The sequence below is a fragment of the Phoenix dactylifera genome, chromosome 6 (assembly GCF_051530095.1).
Source record: "Phoenix dactylifera cultivar Ajwa chromosome 6, Ajwa_hap1_PhDact_Kaust_v1.1, whole genome shotgun sequence".
Taxonomy (NCBI): Eukaryota; Viridiplantae; Streptophyta; class Magnoliopsida; order Arecales; family Arecaceae; genus Phoenix; species Phoenix dactylifera.
Genome location: NC_143195.1, coordinates 18749365 through 18772247, shown reverse-complemented (window position 1 = coordinate 18772247; position 22883 = coordinate 18749365). Strand labels below are relative to the sequence as shown.

The following is a 22883-nucleotide window of genomic DNA, read 5'->3' as shown; positions in this document are numbered from 1 at the left end:
AATGGCGCAGGTTCGGATGGCAATGTATCAGCGGAGGGTGGCCCGATATTACAACTCCAAAGTCCGACCGAAGCTTTTCAGAATTGGAGATCTGGTGCTGAGGCGAGCTAAGGCATCTCAACCTACGGAAGGTGGGAAGCTAGCGCCGAATTGGGAAGGCCCGTATAAAGTTCGCTGGGTAAACCGACCTGGCTCCTACCAGTTGGAAGCCCTAGATGGCCGAGAAATTCCAAGGGGCTGGAATTCCGCTAACCTGCGGATGTATTACCAGTAGAACAACAAGGCCAGAAAGACAATTTGAAAAGGTGCACTTTTCATTTCAATAATTTCTGGTTACAATGGCGTGCTCGTGTGATTACAAGGAATTTCCAGAGGGGAATTAGGGAGTAAAGAAAGCAAAGAAGAGGTGGAGAATCCGTGGAGCTGAGGACCGAGGATCCCAAACCCTCAACCCAAAGCAGCTGCAATCCCACCGGAAGTGGGTGCTTCTAACCGGAGGCGCCATCCAGCACCTCACCAAAAAGACGAGGAGCCGCCGCAGAAGAAGCTCCCGCTGCCCCCAGGGGAACGCCGCCTCCAAAGGATATTCCCATCCTCCCCAGTGGTAGGAAAGAGAAGGAATACGAGGGGGAAGAGCATATGGAGGCGCGGTCCCGGACTGAGCGTCTGGTGCAGAGCTCAATCGGGAGGCTGAACTTCAAGGAGGGGAGATGTGATCCCGGATGAAACGCCTAGAGCGGAGTTCCGCCGGGAAGACCCTCCTTGTTGATCCCAGATGAAACGGCTAGTTGGCTGGAGTCGCAAGGGGAGCGCCTCCCCTTTCCTTCAACAGGAGTCTCTCAGTCATATGCCAAGGAGGAGGTCCGCGATCCATGGCAACCTGAACAGCTCCGGCTTGGCAAACTCCATCGTACCTGCACCTGTATTTATAGCCAAACTGCGGCCCCCTGGTCGTTCCGATGTGGGTGGCTCCAATAAATGCAGGCGCATTGAAACCGGAGCCGTTCCGGCTCCCGAGGCGTATCTCCCCGCGATTTTCTAAGCGTCATTCTCCTTAAACCGCATTCTTTGTGCAGGACAATCCGGGTGTCATGTACCCCTAGGTCCACATATCTCCGCTCGCGCCCAGGCCGTATCCTCCTCGAAGAACCCGCGTATCGCGGCCGCTCAACTAACACTCCTCGCAAGCAGCAGCTGGCGATCCGATTTCCCAGGTAACGCATTAATTAGCGTTTAATGCCCTTCTCGTGTTCCCCCAGGCAACGCTTAGAGAAAAGGAGAAACATGATCGCGGCTGGCCACGGAGAAACCCCGTCGGGCAGCGAGCGACAAGCGCACGACCAGCGAGCGGAATTTCCCGAGGCTCGGCCCTCGGATGCCTGGCTAGCCCGATGATCATCCCGGGAGCAGACTAGCCGGAAGCCCCGACCGGTCGCCTCGGCTTGCGCCAGCCTTGGCCGACCAACGAGTGGAATGTCCCGAGGCTCGGCCCTCGGATGCCAGGCTAACCCGATGATCATCCCGGGAGCAGACTAGCCTGAAGCCCCGACCGGTCGCCTCGGCTTGCGCCAGCCTTGGCCGACCAACGAGTGGAATGTCCCGAGGCTCGGCCCTCGGATGCCTGGCTAGCCCGATGATCATCCCGGGAGCAGACTAGCCGGAAGCCCCGACCGGTCGCCTCGGCTTGCGCCAGCCTTGGCCGACCAACGAGTGGAATGTCCCGAGGCTCGGCCCTCGGATGCCAGGCTAACCCGATGATCATCCCGGGAGCAGACTAGCCTGAAGCCCCGACCGGTCGCCTCGGCTTGCGCCAGCCTTGGCCGACCAACGAGTGGAATGTCCTGAGGCTCGGCCCTCGGATGCCAGGCTAACCCGATGATCATCCCGGGAGCAGACTAGCCTGAAGCCCCGACCGGTCGCCTCGGCTCGCGCCAGCCTTGGCCGACCAACGAGCGGAATGTCCCGAGGCTCGGCCCTCGGATGCCAGGCTAACCCGATGATCATCCCGGGAGCAGACTAGCCTGAAGCCCCGACCGGTCGCCTCGGCTCGCGCCAGCCTTGGCCGACCAACGAGCGGAATGTCCCGAGGCTCGGCCCTCGGATGCCAGGCTAACCCGACGATCATCCCGGGAGCAGACTAGCCTGAAGCCCCGACCGGTCGCCTCGGCTTGCGCCAGCCTTGGCCGACCAACGAGCGGAATTTCCTGAGGCTTGACAACCCTCGGATGCCAGGCTAACCCGACGATCATCCCGGGAGCAGACTAGCCTGAAGCCCCGACCGGTCGCCTCGGCTTGCGCCAGCCTTGGCCGACCAACGAGCGGAATGTCCTGAGGCTTGACAACCCTCGGATGCCAGGCTAACCCGACGATCATCCCGGGAGCAGACTAGCCTGAAGCCCCGACCGGTCGCCTCGGCTTGCGCCAGCCTTGGCCGACCAACGAGCGGAATTTCCTGAGGCTTGACAACCCTCGGATGCCAGGCTAACCCGACGATCATCCCGGGAGCAGACTAGCCTGAAGCCCCGACCGGTCGCCTCGGCTTGCGCCAGCCTTGGCCGACCAACGAGCGGAATTTTCTGAGGCTTGACAACCCTCGGATGCCAGGCTAACCCGACGATCATCCCGGGAGCAGACTAGCCTGAAGCCCCGACCGGTCGCCTCGGCTTGCGCCAGCCTTGGCCGACCAACGAGCGGAATTTCCTGAGGCTTGACGGCCCTCGGATGCCTGGCTAGCCCGATGATCATCCCGGGAGCAGACTAGCCGGAAGCCCCGACCGGTCGCCTCGGCTTGCGCCAGCCTTGGCCGACCAACGAGTGGAAGGTCCCGAGGCTCAGCCCTCGGATGCCAGGCTAACCCGATGACCATCCCGGGAGCAGACTAGCCTGAAGCCCCGACCGGTCGCCTCGGCTTGCGCCAGCCTTGGCCGACCAACGAGTGGAAGGTCCCGAGGCTCGGCCCTCGGATGCCAGGCTAACCCGATGACCATCCCGGGAGCAGACTAGCCTGAAGCCCCGACCAGTTGCCTCGGCATGCGCCAGCCTTGGTCGACCAACGAGTGGAATTTCCTGAGGCCTAACCCTCGGATGCCCGGCTTGGCGCCGGAAGAATTTTCCGAGGCCTAACCCTCGGATGCCTGGCTTAGCGCCGGAAGAATTTCCCGAGGCCTAACCCTCGGATGCCTGGCTTGGCGCCGGAAGAATTTCCTGAGGCCTAACCCTCGGATGCCTGGCTTAGCGCCGGAAGAATTTCCCGAGGCCCAACCCTCGGATGCCTGGCTTAGCGCCGGAAGAATTTCCCGAGGCCCAACCCTCGGATGCCTGGCTTAGCGCCGGAAGAGTTTTCTGAGGCCTAACCCTCGGATGCCTGGCCTAGCGCCGGAAGAATTTCGGGAGCCAGGAGTCAGCAAGACGCTACCGAGAGTTAAAAGAAAAAGAACGGGACGAAAGAAGGGAAAAAGTCAAGAAAGAATCGGTGGCGGACTCACGGTCGGTGGGGACCGAGCTCAGACCGACATTCACCAAAGTATCCTCGGAAATAAGGCGGGCCACCGGGGGGAGCTGGCCCTCGGCAACCAACCCCTTCAAGGCGGCCAAGCCATCGGACTCCTCCCTTGACAGTCTCGATAGGCCGATCGGAGACTTCATCGGGGTCTCCCAGGTCGCCCTGATTTCCCAAGAGGGATCTGCATCAACAAAAAAGAAGCGCTCCTTCCATTTGTGAATGGAGGTAGGAGCCTCCTTGACAAGGCCGCATCCTCGCCGCGCTGCGAAGCACCACCACCCTTTGTCCTGGGGGTGGCCGCTCAGGCTGTAGAACTCCCAAAAAACATTCAGGGTGGCGGGGATCTCGTGCATACGGCAGAGAACCTGGAAGACTGTCAGGGCCCGCCACGAGTTCGGCACCAGTTGCGTCGGTGCCACTCTTAAACCCCGTAGCACCTGCATGACCAAGTCCGAAGGGGGAAAGCAGAACCCGGCCTGGAGAATGCCCTCATTGATGGCGATCTTCCCTGGAGGAGGATGGGACATCCTCTCCTCAGGCCCCGGGAGCGTGGCGTTGCAGGCCTCGGGAAGGTGGTACCGAGCCACGAGTCTGTCTAAGTCTGTGGCGACCAGCTCCGACTTAATTTGGTCTGCTCTCACTTCGCCCATTCCTAATGGCCAATAAACCTACGGTCAGGACGGGGACAGGAAGGGGGGAAAGACCGGAGCGACTGGAGTACACTAGTATAAGAGGGGAAAGTATGGAGAGCCCTAAGTAGAAGAATGGGGAAAACTCACCTGAAAAGAGGTAAGAACGGCTCTGAGAGCGCCAAAGGAGAAACAAGTGAACAGTCCGACGGCAGCAACAGCAGCGCAAAGGGGAAACTTGAAAATATCTGTAAAGAAGAAGACGGACGGGAAAAGGCCCCCGATTAAATAGGCGGAAAGGCAAGTGACGCCTCGATGACGCCAGAGGACGCCTGGCTGCCGAAGGGTCGCCGCGCCCCAAAGGCGAATCGACACCATTAAGGAAGGATGTCCGCCGAAATCCTCAGACTGCCAGGTCAGCAATAACCGCCATACGCCATAAAAAGGGCGGGGAGCTCGAAGCGCGCGCGCCTCTCCGAGGAACGGCGGCAATTCCGAAACATCACTCCCTTCACCTGTTCCCCTTCTGGTTCCAGGCTCGGAAGTGGGGGGCTACTGTTACGGGGGAACTAAGCCGCCATGCCCCACGTGACCGGCACGCGCGCCCAGGAAGACTACGGCTGCCCTTTGATCCAGCAATCCGACCCCGAGTCGGATATCCTCGGCTCCGCAGCCCGACCCCGAGTCGGCTGCCCCTTGATCCAGCGCTCCGACCCCGAGTCGGATATCCTCGGCTCCGCAGCCCGACCCCGAGTCGGCTGCCCCTTGATCCAGCGCTCCGACCCCGAGTCGGAGATCTCTTGATAACGACAGGCTATTCCCCAGAGGCACGCCGCGGCCTCCTGCTCCACTACTCCCTGCAACGGCTGTATCCGATGCTGCTCCACGATCTCCTGCATCAGCCGTACAAAGCGGAGCCCCACTATGCCCTGACGTGGCCGTACCCGGTGCTGCTCCACGACGCCCTGTAACGGCCATGTCAGTGGCCACACCATCGTGCCCCACGATAACGAACCCTCCTGAGAGACCCCCCAGCCAGGTATATATGCGGCTGGGGGGAGAAAGGGGGGAGGTGAGCAATATCTCCCAGAGCACTCTCTTACTTGCGATTATCACCTCTCCTCCTCCTCCAATCTCCTCTGACTTGACCGTCGGAGGGCCATCACCACCCTGGTGGTGGTGCAAGGCTTGTTTGCAGGTTTCTTGGCGGAAGGTGGAGCGCAACCAACACCAACCAAGACAACTCAGACGGAACCCCGTTCACACCGCAGTGCCAATCGTTCTCGGTTTGGACCACCAGCAACAATTAACTAAAATCATTTAACCAAAATTTAAATGTTTTTTAAAATTATTATGGATATTACACTTGGAAACAAATTAATATAGTTGAAAATATCTTATGGTAACATTTTCATCTTATCATTGACAATATAGGTTATGGAACATTAAGTATCTTTTTTTAATCAGCTTGATCTTTTGAAGAGTCATAATTTGTCATATACCCTACTAGTTAGTTTAGTATATGATGTAATCAAAACAATACATAAAAAATATGACTCGAGTAATCTTTGAGAAACAAAGATAGATCTATAACTTTGTATCCGAAAAGTTCTTATGGTGCCAGCCCCATTTTAGAATCTCTTTGGAATATTGCTTCCGCAACCGCTTCCTAAAAGCTGACAACTCAACCTCCATGCTCTCTGTTAAGGTAACAAAGGTCTAGAGGGAAACAAGCTACAATAAGTACCTTCACTTTTATTACAGGAAGCCGGCCAGTCCAATAGCTTGCTTTTCCACTTCCAAGAGCATAGTATATCCCATTTCCTTTCATTTGGAGGCTTTGTTATAGGGATGACAATGAAGAAGCTTCTGGGTTATAAAATAGTTTTTTGTCGAACCATGGTAAAATAAAAAAAATAGTATCTTCCTAGACTATTACTGACTAAAGTTCCTAGGCCATATAATATGCTTTCATCTGGCATTTGTACTTGATTTATAGCAAGATGAAATGCCATTTATGCATAAACAGTTTTAGTGAGGCTGACTTCCACTTTCAAAGGAACATACTGGTTTCCCAAGTTTTTTTCCTAAAATAAAAGGATGACCACCGATAAGTTCAAGGTACTTATCTTCAGTCAAATCTTATCGGGAAAAAATCTAATGACAAATATTTATATTCCCTCAAGCAACCTAGAAATTTGCTACTGCCATATGCCAGTCCTTTTAGAGAGAGTTGGATTCTTTTCTTTAGGGTGGTGGTGATGGTGGTCCATTGGGCTTATTTGGACAGCTAGTTGCGAGAGACTATGTATTAGATGTCCCCATCATATTTTCTAAAACCAATAAGAAAACTTATAGAGATCTAGGAGGATCATCGGATTTGATATGAACCACTTTGATTACTGCAAGTAAGGCAAGACAGGATCCAAAAGTGAGATTTTCCACATTAGGAAGCTGAACCGTGCACCAAATTTTCGAAGCTCATAATTTGGTCATATGATACCCGATTAAGATTTTTTATTTTTTCCAAAATTGGGAAGCCTTCCAAGATCCTCGATGTAGCGTCAACCCCTTTGGTGTTTGAAATGGGCCAAAATTCCATCATTTGGTCCTTGAAACGGGCCGATCAAACGGAAAATTTTCTTTTCGGAAAGATTTTAATCGGGGCCTATCTCCTAATCCAGAGAGTATTAGTTAGAGCGATAAAAGACAGTTAATGTAGGAGTCGAGATCTACCCCTTGTAGGATTTTAGCTTTTTTTTCGTGTTTATTTATAGCAAACTAGTCCCGTTCACACTAGGAGAGAAATTCGACCCGAATGGTGCAAGGGTGAACCTTACTATTATAAATAAAGGTTATGCACTTCAATTTTTTAATCAATAACCAATGAATGAAAAGGAGACCTAAACCCTAATTTCACCATTTTTTTCATCTTTTCCAAAAAAAATTTGAGAGATTCGTGTTAAGCGGATTGAGGTAATTCTTCCTTCTCCCCCATCAGATCATGTAGATATAAGACAAATGAGCAACTAACAAGGAGGATCACCATGGAATGAAAGGAGAGTGAGTTGAAACCTAAAAGCCAAATGCTAGCCCTATCTTAGGGTATTATACTTGCTTTGGAAACTCTCTAGAAGCCTAAATCCCCACCCAATTCCTAAGCACTTGTTTCCTTCAATGTTCTTAAAATATTTGCTTCATCGTACTAGCACACTACATGCTCTTGCAACTGCTCGAGATTCGACAACTATGGTTTTAAGTACTCGTTACTCTAATTTTATATAACTCTAGAGGCTTCACATGAAGGTGTTTATATTAGTTCTTAGTTATTTTGGTATTTCAAGTATAACTTAGCCCAAATATAACTTGAGAAATTTTTCTAGTTAATGCATACATGATTTTTTAGGTGCTACAGTAAGACATCACTTGTTATAGAAAAAGGCTTGTATTGACCAGGTTATCATGCCTTTGAAGGGCTTAAAGACCAGAGCAGCATTCAAAATACAGACATCCTTTTCTTTTTCCTTTTTCTTTTCTGTAGTCATAAGTATGGTTCAAGGTCACTCCTGGTTTAGTTCAAATAGTGGGCTAGATTAAGTCTAGGTAATTCGGAGTTAAGAAAAGAAAAAATTGGTGTAAAAGCGAAATACAAACAACTACATAGAAATTTGAATTCTTCTTACTCATTGATCTCTAATTTTGGTCGATCTCTTCAACCCCTTTCAGTGTCTCCAAACGTGATTGTGCTCCTTAATGCTGAAAACAAAATATTATAAAATCATAGGTTTTCTACGAGTTGACTGACTAAGAATAACTTATTGCAAAAGCCCCATACTGTACAAGAAACAACTTCTACACATTTGCAAGAGAAAACATCTATTGTAAAATAAAGCAGTGTTGGATATTGTCGAGAAACAATTACAAGATCATCAAGCTGAGAATATACTCAGTCCGACGGTCTTGAAAACCAACTTCAAAAGTTGATTGTGACAATAAAGGCAACATGATTGCAATTAGACACTACATTAAAATTCATACTAACAAATCCATTTTCTTCCATAAACATTGGAAAAATAAGTAGCCAAAACTTCCCAAAATGATTGAACTGGCAGTCTACCTAAAAGTAAGATCAGCCTTGGGCAGATTTTATGAATCAAGAACAATGGTTTGCTAAATTTTTGATCAAGGGTAAGAATGGGTGTTTCCTCCAATCCTGGATTTTCCATCATGTCATTGCTGATCTTAGTTATAGATGGGTTGTCATTTTAATCATTCTATCTAAGTTTTAAGGTCCTTCTAATCAACATATATGGAAGAAGATGAATCAGATAGCATTTTGTTAAATGGCTTTATGGTTGCAGTTCTTTTTCCTTCTTTCAGTTTTTTATTTAGATAAGAGGGAGGAGCTAAGCACCAGTATGTACGAGTATATACACAAGCATTCATCTTTGAAGGTTAGGTCCCTCAACAGGCAGCTCATCTCCAAAGTCCTCAATAGAACAAATATTGCTTCCTCAACTAGCCAACCAATCATCGCGCCAATTTCCTTCCCTGAATGTACTGGAACATCTAACAACAATGGCAGAGTGATTGTATTCCATTAAAAAGCAGCAGCAAGATCATCAATTTTAAGATGATGCTTAGTTTGACCATATCAAGAATAAAATCACGGACATATTGAATGACCATAATAGGAAGGAAGGCAAGTCAAAGGTAGAAGGGTCAATCTATCATCTTCTTCCATAGTTTTTGGGAAAGGAAACCCTAGAAATCCCTAAAATGATCAAATTGGCAGTCCACCTATAACCTAGTTAAGTCACATGCTGATTTGATGAAGCAAGAACAACTGTCTGCTGAATTTTATGACCAGCGATAGAAAGATGGGATGTGTGCGTTGAGGAAGTGATGGCTAAGATGATACCATGCAGGTCTTTTCTTCGAAAAATGGGACGATATGGTCTCACCTTTGCAACATCACCAAGAAGCCTGCCGGATAGAAAAGAATCTATGCCACGTTGTTGAGACCCAAAAGGCACCTTTTTCGGGCTTGTAATGTCCTCACCAGAACAAAATGTAAAAATATATGTTCTTTGAGGCTTCTAACACCTTGAAATTACTTTCTTCTTACAATTGTGTCATACCCTGTGAATGGCTACATGGTTGGAGAGGATGGAAGAAAGTGGTTGAGGTATATGATGATGTCCCTACGAAAGATAATGTGGTGCTGAAGATCACTCGTAGAGGGCAGCAGGCAGACACGCCTTCTCATAGATATCAAAATCTTAACAATAACAGTCAGATAAAGATTAGCAATGTGGGACAAGTTTTGAATTAGGAATATTTGTTGTGAATGTTAAACACTTGGCATCAAGGAGAGGCACCATAAATATCATTTCCCACAATTTATGTAGAAATTAGATAATCATTGACCCAAGACTCTACGGCTATACTCAATCTTGTGGCCAAGCGACAATAGTAGTGTGATGGTATGATTGTTATGTTAACTGCGGTCACTGTTGGAGACCTGGTAGACAATTGGCATGGTATCATGTATTAATGATGACTACACAAATCTTAGTTCACCATGGATTTTCCAAAACAGAGGCATGGATTCTGTAAGAGAGAGTATTTATACCTAATTCTAGAGGCATGAGCAAACTCAGATGGAAGTAGAAAGACAGCTATAGATAGAAGTATGTAATAAAAATAGTTTGGCCAAGTCTTTTTGAAGCCAAATTCTTTTTATCCAGGGAAAGTTGATGCAGCATGAGTGAAAGATTGAGCTTATGAAGTAAGCAGATGGTGGAATTGGATGTTGGAAAGCCAACTGCTGGTCCTGACTTTATTTTTTCTATTGTATTTTTTATTGAGTTCTAGGGAGTTAGTTTTAGCCTTTAGCTATTTTAGAGGTTTGTTAACTTCTAAGTGAGTTTTATTTAAGTTTTAGAAATAGTGGTTGTTAAAGGCTTGCTAAGGTTTTAGATAAGTTTTATTTAAGTTTTTAGAAAAGTTTTAACATTTGCCACATTTTGAGTATAATTACAGCCCTAACTATTCAGGCCTACAACTTGTGATTAAGAAGTTCATTGTAGCTAACTAAACACATTTCAAGGTGTACAAGGAAACACAACTTTTTTGAACAGCAAATAGAAACATATTGACCAATTTATCATGGCCTGGTAGGTCTAAAACCAGATTAGAGATATAGATATCATTTTTCTACATACATAAGCAATCATGAGTTGTTCAGTTAAATCAACTGAGTAGATCAAGTCTCATTTTTAAGGATTTTAAAAGGAACCAGAGGGATAGTTATACATTGATTAAGAAAAAGAAATCTAATAGTATTCATCTTTCACTCTCATCTTCCAATCTTCTTTAATGTTGGTAAATCTTCTCCAACTCAAAGCTGGTTAGAAAGGTATTGCTTTCATAACGATGTTTCATTTCTTACCACTGGAAAGTACAAACAAAATCAGATTTGAAAATATATTTTCAATAAGCAAGTGATTTAACTTTTCTGCAGGAGGGAAAATTGAGAACATTACCCTATCAACATATCGCCGTCTTAGAGATATAATTCCCCATTTACACACAGAGAGAGATCGAGAGTGAGTGAGAGAGAGAGAGAGAGAGAGAGCTTCTCATCTCCTCACGTAAAGAGAAAATTTAGGCAAACTTTCCAAAGTTCCTTTAGTTTAAAGTATATAAGCCAAAAATGACATGTCTATAAACTATATTCAAATTGATTTCTAGGCAGATTATGGAACCATTTTGAGAGGAGCTCATGGATTAGATCACCCTATCATAGGACCTTCAAATAGCAACAAACTTTGATGGGCTGTTTGGTTGGGAAGGTCTACTAAAACAGACATGCAAAAGACTCAAAATGAATGAGTTTTACAAACTTAGTTGTTTGGCTGTTTGCCATAAAATCTGCTTTATCATATCTTGGAAGTCGTAAAATCTAAAATATGAGTTCCGTCATAAACAGGTTTCCTGTTTTTCATAAAAGCTGTTTTATAGAAAATCTAACCAAATAGCCCCTCTGTCCTAAGCATTCATCATTCTTAGTAGACTTCCAAAGGAGGAAGACAAAGTCAGACTACTTGTTTGAGAGGATTAAGTAGACAGCACTAAGATTCACCGTCTTAGTACCGGACTTTATACCGGTACTTGCCTATTACAGTGTCGGTACGCTCAATATGGAGGCCAGTTCTACGTACCCAGTATTGGTAAACCCTCCATACCATCCATACTGCGTATCAGTTCAGTACCAAAATAGTATGGTGCGGTCAGTACATGCCAATACCGATCAATACAGCAAACCTTGGATAGCACGAAAATATGAATGTCCTTTGAAACATTTGTGTTGGTATATCTATTATCTACTCTATTATATCTATTTTGTATTTCATTTAGGAATAGTTAGAGAAAAAAGAAAAAACTGCACCCCACGCATTGAGCAAGTTATATGCTAGTATATATACATTATATATATACATATATATTAAAACAGAGGCTCTGCATTGGCAGAGCTCTCTGTTCGCCATTTGTATTAATACTATTCTACCACGTGTTCAAATAACTTACAGACTTTGGCCTAAGCAGTAAAACCTGCTTCTCACATGCCTATTATGGGAGACTTTTTACTTTGCAGCGAAGACACTGCATCAAGATAAAGAGTCAACTCCCAAGGCAAGCTATCCATCCGCCAAAACATGCCATTTGTATTAATACTATTTCACCATGTGTCCCAATAACTTACGAATCTTGGTCTAAGCGCTAAAACCTGTTTCTCATGTGCCTACTACAAATACTTTTTACTTCGCTGCGAAGTCACCCCAACAAAAAAAAAGTCATAACTACAAGACAAGCTATCCATTCAGCAACACACCACGATTCCTTAGCTTACACCCTTAATGAGCCATTCAATGCTTTCCACATTAAATGGGCCATCTCCTGTGTGATAAAAGTCGACATGGCGGAGATCAAGAGGAGCGCACATTATTCAAAGAGGAAGAGAGAAAAAAACACTGACTCCTAAGCATGAAATTCTGTGTCCATGAAGTCATCCACGTGTTTATTCCAACGTTAATATCCCCCACCAACCAAATACTACGGATCGGTAAATTGCCCTCTTTACATAAAAGCTACCAAGGGATAATATAAGTGATTCCTTGGCCTGGCCATTTTTAATTGTCCGTCAAAAACTCATTAACATGGGGAAGAAGGAAAAACCCATTAATGTACGTGTACCTTGACCTAATCCTCTTTTTACTTTTTATCTAATATTTTATTTTCCCTTTTTTCTCTTTTCTTCTCTATTCCAGCAAGGGAGCTCAAACCATGAGAACTAAAAAGGAAATAAGAAGGAAGGCTAAGGTGAGAGGTGTAAACATTTAACGGTGAGTCAATGAACTCCATCATCTTCTGGATAGGAAACATAATAAGTTTAATCCAAATATTGAAAATCTAAAGGTCAAATTAATTTTAATAACATAGAAGCACAAAAAATTACACTTAATTTAGCAAGTTACTAAGAGAAATTAAATTTATTTAACAGGGAGGTATTAGCCAATTAATGATTGACACACGTTTCGATTAACTGAGAGATTTGGAAGAGGCAGGTTTATTTACCAATACATGATTATAGGTAGATAGGTCTCAGACGAAAGCATTTTAAGAATGGTAATAAAGAAGACGGATTTGTTGCTCCTTGCAATAGCAGCTCCTAATCTTAGAGATAAAGTCTCAAGTAATGTATCAAAAGTGTATAAAGTCGCAGGTAATCTTAGTGTATAGCGCATTGCACAGGTAACATGCTAGTTTAACCTGAATTTGGGAGCTCAAGCCTCAATAATATGAATAAGTGACATGTTTAACAATTTTATTCATTTTTAATAGAAGTAAAAGGCATAAAACCATACTTTCAAAATTCTTAATATCCTAATACTTTATTTTCTAAGACATTCGAGCTGAGTAGGTTGGAGAAAATTCTTCCTTCTCCCTAATTGGATCAAGTTGGTAGCATAGCTTCGATACTCTAATTAGTGGGAGCCCTAGTGTACAATCCAAACTTATGCACAATACAAATAGACAAGAAAACTTTCAGTACTCGAAGTACATTGAAGGACGGAGGCAAAGATGATGGTCTCTATCTTAGAAGATGATGGCGTGAGGGCTTGTCTCACCTAATTGGAGGAAAAGATTGTGCAACCAACAAAGCTTCTAACTCAACTGAAGCCTTCAGCTCCCACACCTAGTACCTATTGTGAAGCCATCTCCAATGTCTAGTACTAATAATAAATCCTACGGCAAAGGGCAGGATCAATATTTACTTGTGATTTAGTAGGAGCTAAATACCCAAAACAAGGGGAGCAATGATCCAGGAGGATCAGCAGACCTATTATGGACCAATTTGCCACTCCAGGTAGATCTGGATAGGATATAAAAGCAAGATCTACCAGATCTAGGACACGGCTACATATCGAAACTTTGGAAAGCCATAGCTTCTGATCCAAAAGGAATTTGGTGATGCGATATATGACGAATTGATGTAGGAGTCAAGATAACTCGTAACTAAATTTGAAAATTTTTGCAATATGTTTCTGTTTTAAAAAAATTTGGCCCTAACTAGGACAGAAATCCGACCCAAATTTTTAAAAGGGCAAACTCATTAGTAGGTCGAGTACCATATTTTTATACACATTGTGTAATACCGCCCCTAACTCGTCCTTAGAATCAGGCAGCTCATTCTGACTCGGCCTCGACTCAATCGAGTCGGCCGAGTCAACCAAGCACCAAAACTCACTAGCTGGTAACTGAAGGCCTACCGAGTGAGATCTCCGCTCAACTTCTTGGAGAGGCCGAAGCCCTCACTTTTGCTTGTAAAAACCTAGTGTGACCTTCGAGAGGATCTTGGGCCAGTCGTTATTTGCATGAAACAACCAGACAGAGTGGGCAATAATGCCTAAAACCCTCGCCCCTTTTTTTAGCTAATCTCTCCTCAAATCCTCTCTACCATCGCCTTCATCTCTTAGCACCTTCCATATTTTCTGTGCCTTCAACCAATCATCAGAGCCCTCTCGTCGCCGATTCCATCGACTAAACGGTGATCGGTTTCTTCTCTCCTATTTCAAGCCAAGGTAAGGACTTCATCGATCCCCTCATATATTGCCAAAATCCCTCCTCTTTTGCTCCTTTTTCGTTCCTGACGGAGGCCCAAAGGGCTAACTTGCTAGCCGAATCTCGCCGCTACGCCAACAGTCAATATTGAGCTCAATTAAGGGACAGCACTATTTTGAGACAAGGCATCCCCTGTCTCTACGGCCTAAGCCCCTCAGATCCACTTTTCCTCTAGCCTCCAATCCCCTTCCCGCTACCACCCGAATCATCGGCATGGTGGCTGGGCTTGGCGTCCAACCAAGAAATCAAGCCCAACAGAGTTGGAATTAATCTCACTTGTCTTGGAAATACAAGCCATTTGAACCCCTATTAACCCGAACACACTAGCACCGAATCCTCTATTCTTGATCAATTCTTTTCCCTATCTTGAGAGGCTCGAACCCCTCTTCTTTCACCTTTTTCCCTCCACCCTGCTGCAGTGGATGTTGTCTCCCCTATTACTGAAACTAATCCTCTCTCCTCCTCTTCACTGCCTCCCCATCTTGAATCACCCTATCCAAGAGGCCGCTGCCGCAGACAAGCACCCCGCACCACCTGTTAGTGGATCCGAGTCAAGCACAGATCTTCCGGTCTTCCCCCCCTCACCCGTGAACCCTATCCTTCTTTCCCTTTCTCTCTCTCCTGCTATTTCTCTCTTCTTATCTCTCTCTAACCTATTTTGTGATTCTCACAAATCAAAGAGAGATTGAAATAACTAATCTTCAAGGCACCTCTGACTCTAGGGACAGACCCCACACCCAAGGTATCATGAACCCTTTGCCTTAGTTCAAGGGATAGATGCTTCCCATTGGGGGCTAGTTTGGGCTACCGTGCACCCAAATCTTGGCTGCTAGTGGGTAGATCTAATGTCATAACCCTTGATATGGAAGGATCGTGGGTTGTGGAGCCCTAGGTTGACTTCTACAAAGCAGGGGGCCCTTCATATGCCTAAGACTTTAAAATGATATCCTCGTCTGCTTTGGAAAATAATTAAAAAAATTGAATCAAGATGACATAAATTATGCATCATAGCATATGTTTATTTAGTCGAATATGATGTTTGTTCTCAAGTCTTATTATGATCATACGGGTTTAGGACCTAGCCGGTGGAGAAATCACTAGCACATGCTATTTTGTGGGCATGTTTTTTGAGTGAACTAGATCTACTTTCCTTTCGGGCCACACTAGTGGGGCAATCAGTAGCACATGTTGATAAATAGCATGTTTCTCATGAGCAAGTTTCTTCCAGGCCATACCAACGTGGGATCATTGCCACAATTAAAAGGATAAGAGAGACCAGATGGTTTATATATATTGATCTAGAAATTGATTTTTTGCTCTAATGCATCATATATTTTATAAGTAATGCTACTAAATATGCTTTATGAATGTTATCATATATTTATCAAAATATTTTATTCACAATTGCAAATTATCCTATGAGAAACATGTGGGATTATGGGATTATGGGACTGATATTTTTATCAAATTATGCTTGATCCAACTAGAAGTAAAGCTAACTTACTAGGCTATTAGCTCTCTTTTTATTTTTATTGCTCTTTTCAAATGTCAATGATTAACTTAGATGGGATTATGGGACTGATATTTTTATCAGGTCCATCATATATGTTTGTAATGTGAACTTTTATTACTTTAAAACTTTTTCTAAGTACTTTACTTTGACCTTGAATGATATTATGAAGGAAATATTTTTTACAAGATTCGCCGTCTTAGTACCAGACCACGTACCGGTGCAACACTAGCACAGTGTCTGTACAGTATGATACAGAATTTTTTTCGGCATACCAAGTATCGATACGCCACCCGTATCGGCTACCAGTATCGAACTGATACGGTACGGTACGCTCCTTACCGCCCGATTCAGGCTAATACGGCATACCATGATTTTGTACAATAATTCCGAGAGGCCTTGCATGTCTTGAGGGTCAAACCTTGAAGGATATATGGCGATCTATCACATGCCCGCTCGTGCCTGTAGGACAAGACGTGACAGATTTAATGGTCTCAGAGCTTAAGCTTTAGATCCTTAGAGTTTAGACTAGCTAGTCGAGAGTGGGTAGAAATTTAGGACATGATGGAATGCCTTCAAATAATTTTGCCTAAAAAAATCCATTATTACTAAAAATTGTCTAAATCATTAATAACATTGAATCTTATTCCTGTGGACATAGGTTGAAATGGCCAAAACCATGACCCTAGCCAACCTTGCTGAGGGATCCCGAGCGACCAGCACTTGCCACATAGTAGGCACCTCCCGAGTAGGAAACAACCTCCACTCTTCTTCTACCTCTCGGATAGTTGATAGCTTGTCAGAAGGTGGGACAACTAGACGGTATATTAGTTCTACCCACCATCAAGGTGATACTCCCAAAATCACTAGCACTCAAGGCATTGGTGGAGTTTCGAGGAATCAAGGCTAGATTGCTAATTATATTTTGGTGCAGACTGGCTTTTTGCAGCAGATAGGGCAGCAAAAAAACCAAGGTTGGCCAACCATTAGGGGCAGAAAAGGGATTGTCAAAATTAAGAAAATGGCACCACCCTCTCCTGGGATCCTAAAATGGCTGAAAGAGATAAAGAAGGCTTTTACAGCCATGAATTGCACAGACTAGGAAAAGGTTTGTTTTGCCACCTACCAACAACAAGGTGAAGCCTAGGAGTGGTGGGAGGTTGTAAAGAGGCAACATGAGAATGACCCACAGCCTATCACTTAGAGCATATTTTATCAGGAGTTCTTAGATGCACTACGCTGAGAACGTTCGATACCAAGAGGAAAAGTTTATCAAGTTGATCCAAGGCAACATGATACTAACCCATGATGAAGCTAAGTTCATAGAACTGTCCCGTTTTTCCCTAGACTTGGTGATAACTAAAGCTCACGAAGTTCGAAGATTTGAAAGAGGATTGAGGCCAAAGATCAAGGCTGGTGTAAGCCAATGGGGCTAACCACTAATAGAGAAGTGGCCAACAAGTCAAAGGTGTAGAACAGGAAGTGAAAAATATGGCACAGGCAAGGGGGTCGTAACTTGGAAGAGTCCCAAGCCAAATGGACCACAGGGTGGTCAACCTCAAATGATTGTCTCAAAAGGCGGGCACCTTTCAAAAAAAACTATAGGATCCAACAAGAGAAAAGGCCTCAGCGTACCAGGTGCAGAGGCTTCTATGCTGAGAAGGATGGTTCTTAGGAGCTTACTTTGAGCGGGGTCAATAGAGCCATAAAGCAGCGAATTACCCTGCCGCTAGAATATCAAGTATAGATATCCCTCTCAAAATGCACCAAGACCGCCACCCACTTGTACTCCTCCAGCTAGACAAGCTTCCTATCAGGGTCAGGTAGCATCTTCGAGCATAATAAGGAAAGAGTCAGAAGCCAATGAACCAAGCTTGAATTTATGCTCAAACCCAGCAAGATGCCTAAGCATCCAACGATGTGGTAACTGGTACTCTAATTTTTTCTTGTACTTAATGAAATTAAGTCTATATAATTTTGCATTCTTGTGAATCATGTTTACTAATTTAGTAAAAATTATTAGTAATAGTAAAATTTTAATTTGTCATAGGTATGATTAGAGTATCTTTTGCATATACTTATGTTTGACCCTGGAGCTACCTATTCCATCTCTATCAATTTTACTAAAACGGATGGCATTGTACTCGCGCTCCTAAACTCTAAGTTATACATGTCTACCCTGAACGAGAGTGTCATCATAGTTGACATAGTATGCAAGTCTTGCACAGTGAGCATCTAAGATCATGAGCTATTAGCTAATTTAATGGTCTTGGACTCTTGGATATGAAGAACCTTGATATCATCTTATAAATAGATTTGTTGGCTGCTTACCACATGAAAGTGGATTGTTTTGGGAAGAAGATAACTTTTCAGATCTCAGGGCAACCAGAAATCAGTTTCATATGTAGTGGAGTAAATAACCCTATTCGGGTGATATTTCTTATGCATGCTTTTTGGCTGCTGTGAAAAGGATGTACAAGATATCCGGCTGCTGTAATCAACACTCAACAAGAAGAATCAAAGTTGGAAAACATCCCTATAGTAAGAGAGTTTCGTAATATTTTTCTAGAGAATCTACTGGAACTGTCACCAAACAGGAATACAGAATTCTCCAAAGATCTAGTGCCTAGCGTTGGAAAATTTTTCAAGGCTCCCTACTGAATGGCTCCAGCCGAACTAAAGGAACTAAAACAACGATTCAAGTAGCTACTTGATAAGGCTTTATCAAATCTAGTCTCTTCATAGTGTATTTATATACATTTTATCAAAATGATGGGAGTATACAACTATTAAATAGAGTATAGGGTGCCAAATAAAGTGATAGTTCGGAACAAATATCCTCTGCCAAGGATCAATGCTTTTTTATCAACCTCAAGGTGACCAAGTCTTTTCCAAGATTGATTTTTGGTTTGGCCATTTTCAATTAAAGAGCAAGACTGAAGATGCCCTTAATGTACGGTTCTAACATGTCATGTGGGGGCAGCGGAAGCTAGAAATTTTAAATTTTTCTTAATAAAATCCCTTTACATGAAACCCTATTAAGCCAAAATCACCTTAATGGTAACAATCAAATAATATAATATAAATGCAGAAATTAAAAAATACCTCTAACGCTAATCCAATGTGCAGAATTTTCACTAGATGCCCAAATGTTCACCCTCCAACATTGATCCACACGGAAAAATTGATTTGAGACTTTAGCTTTAAAGACTTTGATCCTTGATGCAGAATTCTTCCAAAGAACTCTAATGGCTTGCTTTCCTTCCTTTCTAATTTTCTTCTACCTTCTAAAATCACTTCTAATCCTTTTGTCCTAAAGAAGACCACCTTGTCTTGGCTTAGGACACACTAGAAGCAATGTAGAAAAGAGAAGAAGCTATGTAAGAAAGAAGGGATAAGAGAGAGAGAGAGAGTTGGATTGGAATCGAGATGGATGAAAACACCGGGAGCAACTCCCTTTTATAGATGGCCTACGGATGTGAGGGCTTGGCGCTTCATGAGGCAAGAGGCGCCTCATCAAGGGGTGCCATCCAATCATGAATCAAGGGACATATCAAATGAAGGGTTGTGATAAGGAGTTAGTATTGTTTCATCCTTATCCAACCAAGAGATGCTTTCATGATATGTCTCTTCATTCATGTGCCGTACTCCTCCCTATTTTCTTTTCTTCTCACGCATGAAAAGTAGGAGCCAACCTCATCCATTCATCAATGCTTGATGATGATCCAAAGGCCATAATTAGTGGCGCCATAATCCCCTTAGGCGTGAGGATGAGAGAGAGATTTAAGTGGATAAGATCGAAAGGATGTTTCATCCTTATCCACTTATAATCTTCACGTATTCTCTCTCCCTTCATATCTCACGCCCCAATGAAGCCCATCACGCCTCCAATGAAAGCCCCTTGATCACGCCATGCAATCTTTCATCACAAGATTATGTGATCTAATGGCTAGGAATGCATGCGTCATCATCTTTATCCATCTCATCATCTAATGATGATCCAACAGTCAAAAATGAATGATTTATCAAATCTAATCTAATTAGACTCAAAACAAGCTAATTAGGTGCCAACTCTTGGCTAACCCATATAAGGATATGATCTAATCAAATTAGATCAATCAAGAATCAGATTTGAATCCAATTCGAATCAGGAACTAAGGTTTGCAACACGTGCTAGCATGTTCATCTTGCAAACATGATCTAATCTAATTAGACCCTTGATCAGTTTTCTTGTGTGACCCATTGGGTTCCATACTTAGCCAGCAATAGGTGTGGGTTCGAGTTGACCTAATTTGATTAGAACTCTTCTAATTAATTTAGGTCCAAACAGCGCAAATCCGATCTTAACAATTAGAACTCTTTCTAATTGGTGATCGAATTAAACTCTTTAATTCGATCAAACCTACAAGACAAGATTGACGTCTTGCAACGTGTCATGTCTACCCAGAAAATATGGAATTTGGTAAAAATACCAAAAATACCCTTCAGTGGCAAGTTACCGTGCAATTCAATCCTTTAATCAAACTGCATCCTGAATATGTATATGAGTATGGATCTATGTCAAACTCAATTACATATTCATGTTTCTCTCAATCTTTTAATAATAATTCGAATAATGAAATATTAGAAACTCTTTCTAATTTTCATTCTACTTTGATCAAAGATTTTCTGAATTATCATATGATTAGAATAAATAAGATACGGTCTTCTCTTACTAAAAGTGATTGATTCCTTGTCAACCTACTCATAACCTTCGTACACAATTCACCATATCCGAAAGATCCCGTGCACAACATATTGTCATGAATAAGAGTAAACCAAAACATAGATTCATGTGCACAAGATACCATGGTGATCTCAGGTCCCGCTAAGAGAATCATCTTTAGACATGTAAGTAAGACTCCATAAGATATTCTCCTGACAGGTCAATTCAGTGAACTCATTCCTCTAATGAGCACCCACATCTTTGTATTAATGTCTCCACACAAGTGATTGTAAGATCAATCACCCTCTGCATCGAGCATACATAAAATGTGCCAGTCTTGCCGGTAGCATTGATCCCCGACTCAATGTACCAATGATTGGGAATACTTAAGATTAGGATTTTAGGTCTCACTAGTATGATCTCATCATAGCTCTAAAACAATTGCCCTAATCTAACGGGTTCATCACAAATATAAGAAACAGCATATGATGAAACACAATGCCTTTATTTATAATCAAATGTCACATACATGATTTGCAAAATCAAAAGAAAATCCTTCGCAATACAAATTGTGATTGGCTCGTAGGGCATCTATTCTTTCACTTAAAACAGCCCTCCGGACTAGATATGGGCACTATGAATTTTTGGTGCCAGACTAAGAAATGCCCCATTAGCTTTCATATAAACAAAGTATTCAAACCTTATTTAGATCAATATGTGGTATTTTTTATAGATGGTATTCTGGTTTATCCTAAAAGACATGAGGAGTATAAAAAACATTTGAGAATAATGTTGCAAACACTAAGAGAGTAGAGACTATATGCCAAGCTAAAAAGTGTCAATTCTAGCTTGAAAGCATCCATTTTCTAGAATACATAATCTATAAAGAAGGCATCTTTGTGGATCCAGGGAAATTGAAGGTAATTGTGGATTAGAGCGGACCGACCAATGTGCCCGAGGTCTATGGCTTCCTTCGGCTAGCTGAATATTACAGAAGATCTATTGAAATGCTTTCTTACAAAGTAGTGCCTCTAACCCGATTAACTTGGGCCCTAAGACCAGATTGCTAAGCCCCTACGGTCCTCGGACTCACCTGCTTAGCTCGACTCAGCATTAACTTAGTCAAGTCAGCCTATCAAGGGCAGCTTGACCCTGACGGAAAGTTTATCCACTTGGAGGCGTTTGAGTGTGTGGTGGTCTCGGTGCATTCTAAGAGGGTTGTCAATACCTGATATTCTGATAGCAAGGCAATCCACTGCTTTATGGCCCTACTAACCATACTCGAAGTAAGCCTCTAAGAACCAACACCAATTCTTCCCAGCATAGAACCTAATACACCAAGGCCCTTTCTCCTGTTGGGTTTTACAGTTTTTTTTAAAGGAGCCTACCACTTAAGACAATCAATTGAGGGTTGACATCCCTATTATCTACCAGGCCTAAGCCTCTTTCTAGGGTTATGACCCCTTTCCTACTCCATATTTTCCACTTGCTATTCTACTACTTTTGTCTTGTTGGCTATTTCTCCTTAAGTGATCAGCCCTATTGGTCGTACGCTAGCCATAATCTCTGACCTCAATCCTCTCTCGAATCCCGAAGCTTTACGGGCTTCAGTGGTCACTAGATTTGAATACCTCATTCATTAGGTCAAGAAAGTTGCTGGGGCATTTGTCAAACTGAAGAGTCACCAAAAATTCATAATGCCCATATCTAGTTAGGAAGGCTATTTTAAGGGCATCTTCAGCTTTGCTCTTTAATTGACGATAACCAAACCAAAGATCAATCTTGCAAAAAAATTGGGCACCTTGAAGCTGATCAAAATGATCATCAAAGCTTGGCAAAGGATATTTGTTCCGAACTACTTTTTCAAATTACAAAACCAATATTTATTATGGACTCAATCAAATATCATTTTTTTTGAAATAGAAGAGGGCAGCGGCTAGATCTTAATTCTCCTGCCCTTAGTCCCTTAGTCCGATCCACTCTAATTGTCAGCATGTAAAAAGAATAAGAGAAACAAAAAGTAAGCTAATAGCTCAATAAGTCACTGAGTCCCTCAATCCCTCACCAACTAACAAGTTTTGCCACTAGGTCAACTCGAGTGAGTCAAGCTAAGCCGGGCAAGTCTAAGAATGAGTTAATAGGGGTATTACACATTGACTAGAAAAAGATAAAAAGAGCTCTACCCTGCTTTTCGTCCAATTTCTCTGTTAACTAAAAAAGAAATTTGGCTGCATAAATAAAAGACCTATGTATAACTTTATTTATTTTTAATGAAAGTAGAGAGCATAGAATAACAATTTTGAAAGTATTCTATTACTTTATTTTCTGATAGATTCAAGTTAAGCAAGT

General features: G+C 43.4%; 1 protein-coding gene across 2 annotated transcripts in view; it reads right to left on the bottom strand.

The window, feature by feature from the left end:
- LOC103724269 (uncharacterized) overlaps window positions 1–22883 on the bottom strand; it is a 61901-nt gene that overhangs the window by 30257 nt on the left and 8761 nt on the right. Inside the window, exon 2 of one of the 2 annotated variants that reach the window (XR_016395721.1) lies at window positions 7815–7887. The exons of the other annotated variant lie outside the window; for it this stretch is intronic. The gene's annotated coding sequence lies outside the window, so the exon portion shown is untranslated. The remainder of the gene's footprint in view (window positions 1–7814; window positions 7888–22883) is intronic. 2 annotated transcript variants of the gene reach the window in all.